The sequence below is a fragment of the Saccoglossus kowalevskii genome, chromosome 7 (genome assembly GCF_978046115.1).
Source record: "Saccoglossus kowalevskii chromosome 7, keSacKowa6.1, whole genome shotgun sequence".
Lineage (NCBI taxonomy): Eukaryota > Metazoa > Hemichordata > Enteropneusta > Harrimaniidae > Saccoglossus > Saccoglossus kowalevskii.
In genome coordinates, this window is record NC_140647.1 from 29,880,542 (window position 1) to 29,890,333 (window position 9,792).

The window sequence follows — 9,792 nt, forward strand, 5'->3', positions numbered from 1 at the left end:
CAGACGTGCAATTCATTCTTAAACATTACATACCTTGAAATGCATCCACCAAATTAGATAGTACATATCTAATCGAAACATTCTACAAAATGTATTGAAATAAACCTTACCGTTTCTTTCTATTGTATATGTTAAACATCATGACCAATATGGAAAAAAAAATTCCACAAGAAGCCAATATTATTGCCAAATCGATAACGACAGGAGATGTCTTAATTATAACAGTCACATGATTGATCCTATCACGTGGGGCATCCGAAACACTTGTCCATCCATTGTCAAGTTCAAATAGATCTTCCGACAACGTGTATACCCCAAATATCTCCACTTGACCATCTGTGTGAAGAAAAATAAAACATTACATACCATAATTTATCGATACAAGTATGTACATTAACCATGACATTAACATTAACACAACCCAAATCGGTCCGAACACGGGTCTCATATTCGTTTTGACATTGATACAGTCATCACACTCACCGCTTTGAACTTGTCTGAAAAGAACTTGTCCTATTCGGTCACCATTTTCATCAAACTGGATGACACCCTACAAACATATGGATAGATCTGTCATACACACATGCAAGCAATTGTATTATACGTGTTTTTGCGCCCAATTGACTAATTGTTTAAGGAATGCTTTACTTCTTATTGATGACAGCTTCCATGTCTGATCTATTGAAAGGTGACTAGTGAGACGTGACCAAAGAATGGTAAATTTTTGTTCCTAATAGCCATCAAAAGACAATATAATAGTTTTGCCTTCAGATAGAATCGTGGACTGTGAATCACATATATCCCACGTAAATACGTTTGACTGCATTTATTGCAATTAAAATACAATGTCGGCATATTTACGCCAAAACGTGTCGTGAGCCGTGGTGAAATTACAGTCGACAGAAGTGCTTTTCTTGTCGTGATTTCACATGCACTTAATTGTGATGATTACAGATTTGTTGCGCTTCTTAAAATGTCTCAGTGTGGTGAATCTTCGCGAATTCTGACGAATTTGTTTTGTAATGGTTTACATGGATGCCGCTCCTGTTACAAATAGTTCTGGCCTCACTTACTGAAATGCCCATAAAACGAGTATCCCTCAATGATGCATAAAATATGTCAGCCGTTTGCACGTCATAACTGAAGCTTGACAGATTCTTTCCAATAACAGCGAGTGAATCAATAGATTTGTTCAAAGCAAGCGCCAGCGCGTACACTGCATCAAACTGGTGGTAGGCGAACAGCGACTCTGGGAAGCCCAGTGCAGTCGTTAACTCGGCATACCTTTCTCCGAAATCATCGACGTCCTGAAAAATAAGGAATATCGATATCGCATCAACACACACACTAACCCAAAACTATGTAAAATTTACATACTAACAATATAGCGATATTTATATTTTACATAGATTTATGCACAGTTGCATCTATAATTTTGAATACAGATGGGGTAGTGAAATGAAAATACTCACAACATTGATAGTATTGTTGCCACGCTCGAAGTAAAACACAAAAAAGATGGCTCCCTCGGAGGCATTAAGAAGGTCTTCCGGGGAACATGTAAGACCGTCGTCAATCTGCCACCATTCATCGTTAGTTTGAATTGACAATAACACGTATTTGGGACTTTTCATACCTAGACGATGCATCTAAAAATAAATAAGTGTATTTATTGTTTCGTATGAAAAAAAAATATAATTGTTTGAGAATTAACCCAATTGGCAATAATTAACAGTCCCCATGAAAATATTTTGTTGGAAATGGTGATACCCTCTCGATCACTATATTAATGAATGATTATTAAATCTTGTATCTTGTTATCGTATTGGTTACATAGATTACATTTTTAACAAACCACCGTATCAGCGTGTAATTGAACGGCAAATCATAACGGTAATTAATTGTTTCACAGAAACGAGTTGCTGCAGTTGTCCAAATTTGATACAAATTGTGCATGTTCATTCATGTCCTATCAGAAGGATTCTATATTTTCGTATTTGCAGGGTACAAAACCAGCATTTTATGTACATACATGTAGATGAATAATATGGTGCAAATTTAAGCAATCAAAATGTATAATGTTTTCAGTGTGATATGATCAATCCTAATGTTCAGAATTTTACCAATATGCGTTTTCGTTTTTGAAATAGATTTTAATCGCAATCGAAACGGCACGCCTGTATGCAAATGAGCAAGCCCAGTACGCACTGCGCATTACATATAATTCTGATGTTAGTCTTATCTGGCAAAACAGCTGAAAATACATACATGTGATAAGTAGAATATTAAAATGTGTAAGTCATAATATCAGATTTATAAAACTCAATCATTTGCATTTGTCGAAGGCTCGAAATGTAATAACACGACTACACTCTTTCAATTATCATTGAACAAGGTAAATGGCACAAAGCTGAGGCTTTCTCTATAAACATCTGGAAATGCAGATCAGTATCATTAAAATTCCAATAATTGAATTCTCGAGCATATTGCCCCTTACCATTGAACTATGGTACACCTATTTTAATATACAGTTTCTAATATTATGTAATCGTGTCTGCAAAGGTTGCCCTAGCTCGTGGTTCAGTAAATATACTTGATGGGAATTTTACTATCTTTGCCGACGAGGCTAATCTATATCATTGGCATAATGTCAGTCGATCACTAGCTAGTATAGAGGTGTAAGTATAGTGCTAATGATACTACAAATAACATGCATCAAAACGTCATTCAATGTCACTAGTGCTCAAAGCTAGGAGAGTAGGAAAAATGAACTAACATTTCACTTGAGCAGACTAATCAAATCAATCTGAGTTAACCCGACAGTTTACAGTTGGAACATTTATAGTCCAATTACATGTCCACGTCTACAGCCCACTAATCATGGATCTATCTCGTTCTATTAAATCTAAGTCCGTTTTTTTTATGTAAACAACACATTGCTTGCCTTGACATTTCTACTTGAGCTAACGGCGATCGTATTTCTACCTTGATTCACACTCAACCTAACGGTTATCATTAATTATTGACAGTATGAATCATCTCATCCAACAAAACGGAAGCATTTTATATAATTTTCTCAATTACTTCGGGTAGCGATGATACGAATTTTCGAAAAACCTGGCTGTTCAGGCGTTACTCAGGAAATAATTATCAAATTTGAGACATTTTACAGTAGGATAGAGACTATTTTTTCGATTACGGCTTGAGGTTACGTCATTAATATATGGAGGTTATTAGCTGATACTGTGACAGGAAAAAGGGAGTTCACGAGGATTAAGTGTAATACTTATCCTTTTTATCACAGATTATTGTCTCAGTATTGGTCCCAATAGAGATCATGATAGCAATACGTTCAGTATCACCGCCTTTTCAATGTTTGAACGGTGCGTCGACCAGTATATTGTTTTGCTGAATATCCACGATATACTAAACAACTGTCATTTCATTTTAATTCTAGGGGCGCACCACTACGGATATGTTCAGTTTTGGTGTATATGTTGTAAAGGGTAACGGTGATCAACTTAGGTACGCATAATATACAGCATGTTCTTTTTACCTGCCTATACTTTATAAACATTTCCATATGCTGCTAATCGGAGGAAGTGCTATTGCCCGAAACGTCTAGCTGTTTTGAAAGGGTTTTGACAACAATTACGAAATATTGCCCGCTATTTCATTGGTGCTGTACATTCTCCCTGTTATTGCTCATGTTCTGTACTTTATTTTAATTTTATTTTTGTTTTTTAACCACAAGGCCTTTAAACCGGGAACTAACAACATAGCTGCGGAACTAAATTATGTACGCCGTGAGTTGTTGGGAGAGGTGTAACCCCAGAGAGGGTTAGTCCAATTTCCCACTGTATTCCCCAAAACTTATGTCAACTCGGGATTTATGCGGACATAATCTCCTCCCGCTATATTTTTAATGACTATTTGGTACGTTATTTAATTAATTTATGCTGCTCTTTTAACAAACCTAATTAATTGGTGATTTGTGAATATTTTAAAATAATGTTTGCGATAAATCAACACTAAAAGTTTATTATTAAAAACATATATCACAGCGAATATTGTAGAAACTAGAACATAGCACGTGTTCAGGGCAATACTTGGTAACGTTATACAGGGGTAGTTTCGATTATGAATTGGACGCGATCGCATCGCTGTGGATGTGTGAATACTGCATTGTTGTAATTAGATGTTAACACTTTTGGAGAAAAACGAGACAGATATTCTTATTTGCAGGTTTGTATGCTTAAACAAATAGAATTTCATGAAATCAAAGCTTGTACATGATGGGAAAATGGCGTGCATCCACACATATATTTGATATTTAAAACTGCAATAGGAAGAAATAAGGAAATATGATATTATCGCATTCTGACCGAATACATATCACTCAATCATATTATATTTGAGCGTCGCATGACATAGAACATCACTCGTGTCGGTTTTGCAATACATTCAACAACTCCACTAAATGAGCCAATATTATGAGATTACTTATTTTGTACTTGATCTTGATCACGTCAACAATGGCGTCAAATCAGCGAAAATAATACAACATAAATGACGTAATTGCTGTAATTTAGATATCTGATTTACTGATAACACCGAGAATATGTTTTTTATAGCGAGAACCCCAAGTACATGTACTTTTATAAGCTCCTTTGATGCAACGATCACGCCACACTCATTTACAGCTCGCTATATAATAATAACATTTGCGTCTACTCGGTAACAGTCAAACATGAAGACTTGCAAAACTTGCAAACTCTAGCATCATAATCCAGAGACTTCAATTTGCCATTGTACGTTTCCACACATCATGTAAATTGAAAATAATTGATGGCAACAACGTAACCTCCAGAATTGAGCATTATTCTGAGCCATGGGCGGTAATCAGGAGTACCCGATGACGTCAAACTAACAGCAGATCGTGAGATTAATATTTATTACATGATGCATATTTCAACAGATCTAAAAAGAAAAAAAAGTCAGATTGATTTTAATTGGAACTATGAAATAACACCGAATACGAATACATCATTGCGCACGCCTAGTATGCTAATTTAGTTGACGTGGCTGTGCCTAATTTCGAGGCTACGTTTTGCGTGCTTTTTGTGGCGGCTGCTCGTGTGTGATATTTGCTTCAATTCGTCAAAATTGTTTTCAATTTCGATCGATTATTTTGAGCTACTGAATAATAATCCCGAAAATAAAACCTAAATTTGCCTACATGGAACTTTTATCGTAATCGTAGATATACAACTGTATATAAACCAAGAAGGCCCCGACAACCTTCTAGAAGCGCGTACAATGAAAAGACAAGTTTGACAACATTGTCGCCAAACAATGTGACAGTTTTCGATATGTACTTTATCACGTTACATTGTTGAGACCCGCGTGTTTTAGACATTTATTGTTATAATTCTATATATAATGCAAGTGGTAATATTTATCTCCATACTAAATACATTTCCGGTGAGCCGCGCATAAATTCGTGCCACTCTTCGTGGGAATTCCTCACGGGCTGTGAAACAGCCAGGATTTGATTTGACTTCACAATTATTGGCCTGGCGATCCCTTATGCAAATGGTCCAAAACGCTTTCCGATCTTAAATACGCGCTCACAAATTACGATAAACACGAGAGAAAATTCATAATCCTACAATATCAGATTTATTTAACACATGTTAGTAATTTTGTTACGTCCCGCTGACATTGACATGACATGTTACCAGATCCGTTGTGTGGTCAAGCCTAGCAGCACAACATAGTGCAATGTATTTAAAAATGATTCGAATATAACTATCAACAAGTTAACGTTTTGTGACAACGCCTACTTTGTCATATCTGACTGAGTGTGCTTGAATTGTATTTTTTTCAAAAGAGTTCTAAAGTAAACACTTTTTCCAAATGTCAGTGTTTTATGTTTTATAAATTAAAATGCATTCTGTGCCATATGTCGGTATGACTGTTATGTAATAGTTCATAAAGAGATGGTATTAACTTCGAAAGGACTGCTTTAATGAAGGGCAGTACCACGTGTTTCCATAGACTTCGATCACACACTTGTAGCAACAAGTACATTTACACCATTCGTCAATATAAAACTAATTTCATACTATAATTCTATACAGAATTCCAAAACAATAATTTAATCTGACATCTTGATGTCCTCGTACGGTTCACCTGGGATTATCACGCTACGCCTCATTGTACACGCCATAACGACAATCAACCGAACTACTGTACTGCACTGGTTTGCTCACTGACGTGTATGTTTTAATCATGCGTTCTGGATACACTAAAACATGCAACCTCAGATATCGTGATAACACCTTGGCATCATGTAACCGCGATGACCCAAACCGCCAAGCTGTATTTTGACTGAATACATCGATACATTCTCCGATGATGCGTCGCGTTTAAAGTTATATTCACACATACATTTCAGAAATAAGAAAATGAGTAGATTTTACAAAACGGTGAATGCATGTCAATTATCGTGAAAAGTGTCTTCTGAAACATCCTTTATTGGAAATGCAAAGCCTCAAATGAGTTGAAAAATCGTGTAGCCCCGACTGGTAGCTTTGTTGAATAGACCATTCTTGTATGTTACGGTACACGTAATTATCACTAGAATATGAAACGTCACCACAGTTTTCGAATGCGGAAGGAGAATAACCATAATGACGTGTATACAATAATGAACTATAAATTAGCCTTCTTTTTAAAAACCAGATGCATTCACATATACAAATGACGACCAAGGGAATTTCCAAATCTATCCTATCCAAGCGTGATGAAGACGTAGCTAATATGTTTGTTTGAAATTGATTAGTTAACAATTAACTCAAGAGCATCGATTATGATGCATTCTAGTAATAAAATGTATAAATATATTCGATTCGTAAAATATTTATGAGTTTAATTAAATTATTGGCATGTACATGTTTCAACATACTGAAGCAATGTGAAGGTATTATAGAGTGAATAGAACCAAACAGTGAATTGAAGAAAATAGAGGGAAGCTATTTACCTCACAGAATGCACGTCGAGCTTCTGGGCTGTAGAAATACCCTATTATTATACGTATGTCAAGTTCCTGATATAATATAAAAAACTGAATTCTAGTATAATTGAAAAAAAGATTCATGAAGTACCCGATGTAATTTATTTTGTAGCAAATATGACAGCACAGTTGACCAGAATATTGTAGTGTTAGTGCGTACTAGTATACTCTGAGCAGGACGGTCAATAATAATGCATTAATTTACAGTGTTTCACGTTCATAAATTGTCACGTGAACGACTGCCTGTTTATAGCTGCACTTTTGTTAAAACATACAATAAGTCGACGAAAATAACGGTAACAACTTTTGCGTGTGCATAAGGTGAATCTAATCAACACTGCGTGGTGCTTGCATATATATTACTTCACAATCGACACGTACCTTCATTTTTTGTATCTGCTCAGAAGGGTCATCGATAAAAGCTTCGTTCACAACAACGGTAATGTTGACATCTGTGAGCATGGCTTGAAGCTCGTGTGAGCCCTAGAAATTTAATATTGATGTTTTTCTTTCTCGTATAGGATGAATATATTATTTAAATAACCGACACATTTGAAGAAATATAACGAAAATACGACAATCAACTTTGCCATAAAAAACGAAAAATACATGCTAACATTTTGAGATATTGCAAAATATTATCGTCATATTAGTTGATCTAAACATACCACAAGTGTCTCGTAGTCTTTGTGATGATAGAGTATAGCAACCCTTGTCCATCTGTAATATTGGATCAAAGCCAACAGTGCCGGATTGAACGCCGTGATTGGTGTAATAGTTCGAAAATACAGAGGAAATGCTTCTGTGTTAGATAGATCCGGGTTATAGTTACTACATGCAATCTGAAATGCCACAGAAATTAAACACAATTAACTGCACATAGATCACTGAGGTAGAGGTCGCATGATGAAATTTTGTTCAGTATTGGTAAAGGCCAATAATAAAAGTATTATATATCATAAATCATGTCAAACAAACATACAAGCAAGCAAGCAATCCCAACAATCTGATTAAAATCTGATGTAGTGTACGGGCTTTAATTATTTTGGCTATAAACTTATTTTAATTTTATTTTTTATTACTTTTGTTATTAATGCCCTTTTATTTTATTATTTTACTTTGATTTTGATTTTCTGATTTTTTTTTAATTCTGCCCTACCTACATCTGATCCGACGCCTATGTAAGTCCCGTTCAAATCTCGCGTAAGTAACAGCCAATCACAGCCCCCCTTTTATACAGGCTGTCGGTTGCTTACTTTTCAGTGTAGCGATACTCTACGGGCAATCTTTCTGTACATTATATTTTGCCCACTTGAATAAACCATTAATAGAAAATTGCTAGTATATTTTTATTTGCAAAAGAAATTCCTCAGCATTTTACAATTTTTGTCATTACATTGAACATTTTTTTCACTTCCAACAAATGTGTACACTTCCAGATACATCTTCGCCAGCCAAGGTTCGTTCATTCAGTCATCGCTTCAATTTTACACCACTGAGCATAATTATCTAGAATGGAAGCAAAAAAATAAGTAAATCGTAATGATTAGAACACTGTAAACAGCTATAGTAAACAATGCAAACTGATTTTAAATTGTATAACAGTCACCGGCCCACGGCATCGAAGCAGAAAATTGGAGCAAACAAATATTTCCCGATCAATTGCGATGTGTTCCAAATAAAAAATATTTTATTCCAGTCCAAATCAGCTCAATTACTTTAATAAAGAGTTATTGTATAATGTACAAAATGTTGATACAATTTGATGAATATTTACAGCTACGGCTTCAATACCGTAGACGATGTTGGCCCGATCTTCAACAAAACATCACCCGTCTCCAGGGCAGGCGACTGGAAAAAGACACTGGTGTTCGGTCGAAACGGTGGAAACAAAATCGTCACTCCCAGAATAACTATGAAAATAACGATCTAAAGTCGAACCATTCGAGCCACAATATTAACATAAAAATGACTTTCGTTGCATTTGACAATGATAAACTTACCGTAAAGCCGTGTTATTCTCGGTCGGTATAATCCGCCATTTTATTTGAGTGTTTGCCACCCGACTCCGCCCGGTGACGTCATCATGTGCGCTATAGAAAGAGGTCTGTGATTCGTTGACTAAAATCGTCGATAGTGGGTCTCGTTGAAATCTCGTTACATAGGCATCGGCTCAGATGTAGGTAGGGCGGAATTAAAAAAATCACAAAATCAAAGTAAAATAATAAAATAAAATAAAATAAAAGGGCATTAATAACAAAAGTAATAAAAAATAAAATTAAAATAAGTTTATAGCCAAAATAATTAAAGCCCGTACACTACATCAGATTTTAATCAGATTGGCAATCCCAATAGATAAGATATCTTGGCTAATCCTGAGACATTATACATAACAAATACGTCTAGTTGCATATTGTATTACAACATTCTGTGTTACTTTATAGACGATTGATAGTTTATCATTGAAACATTTCCCATGCTTCTTAAAATAACTCTTATAATGATGTATATCAATAACAATACTCTGATTAAATGTAGCTGCGTGGACCCTAATAAGGTTGGCAGAGGAAACGTAAGTACACTTAGGCACTTGGGAAATCTGTGATGTGAACTTCTAACAATAACTCATTGCAGATAGTTATTCTCAAATTCACAGTTGGGTATTCAGTTCATTGATTAACGGCTCCATTAAATATCGTTACTTGAGGCTGCCA

The 9,792-nt window shown here is 35.4% G+C and overlaps 1 long non-coding RNA gene across 1 annotated transcript; it reads right to left on the bottom strand.

The window, feature by feature from the left end:
- Positions 1-8,413: 8,413 nt before the first annotated feature.
- Positions 8,414-9,290, bottom strand: LOC146740923 (uncharacterized). Its single transcript, XR_014930011.1, has 2 exons — positions 9,082-9,290; positions 8,414-8,587 (listed from the first exon to the last, which is right to left on the bottom strand). It is a non-coding gene; the product is annotated as an uncharacterized LOC146740923 (long non-coding RNA).
- Between the last annotated feature and the right edge of the window lie 502 nt (positions 9,291-9,792).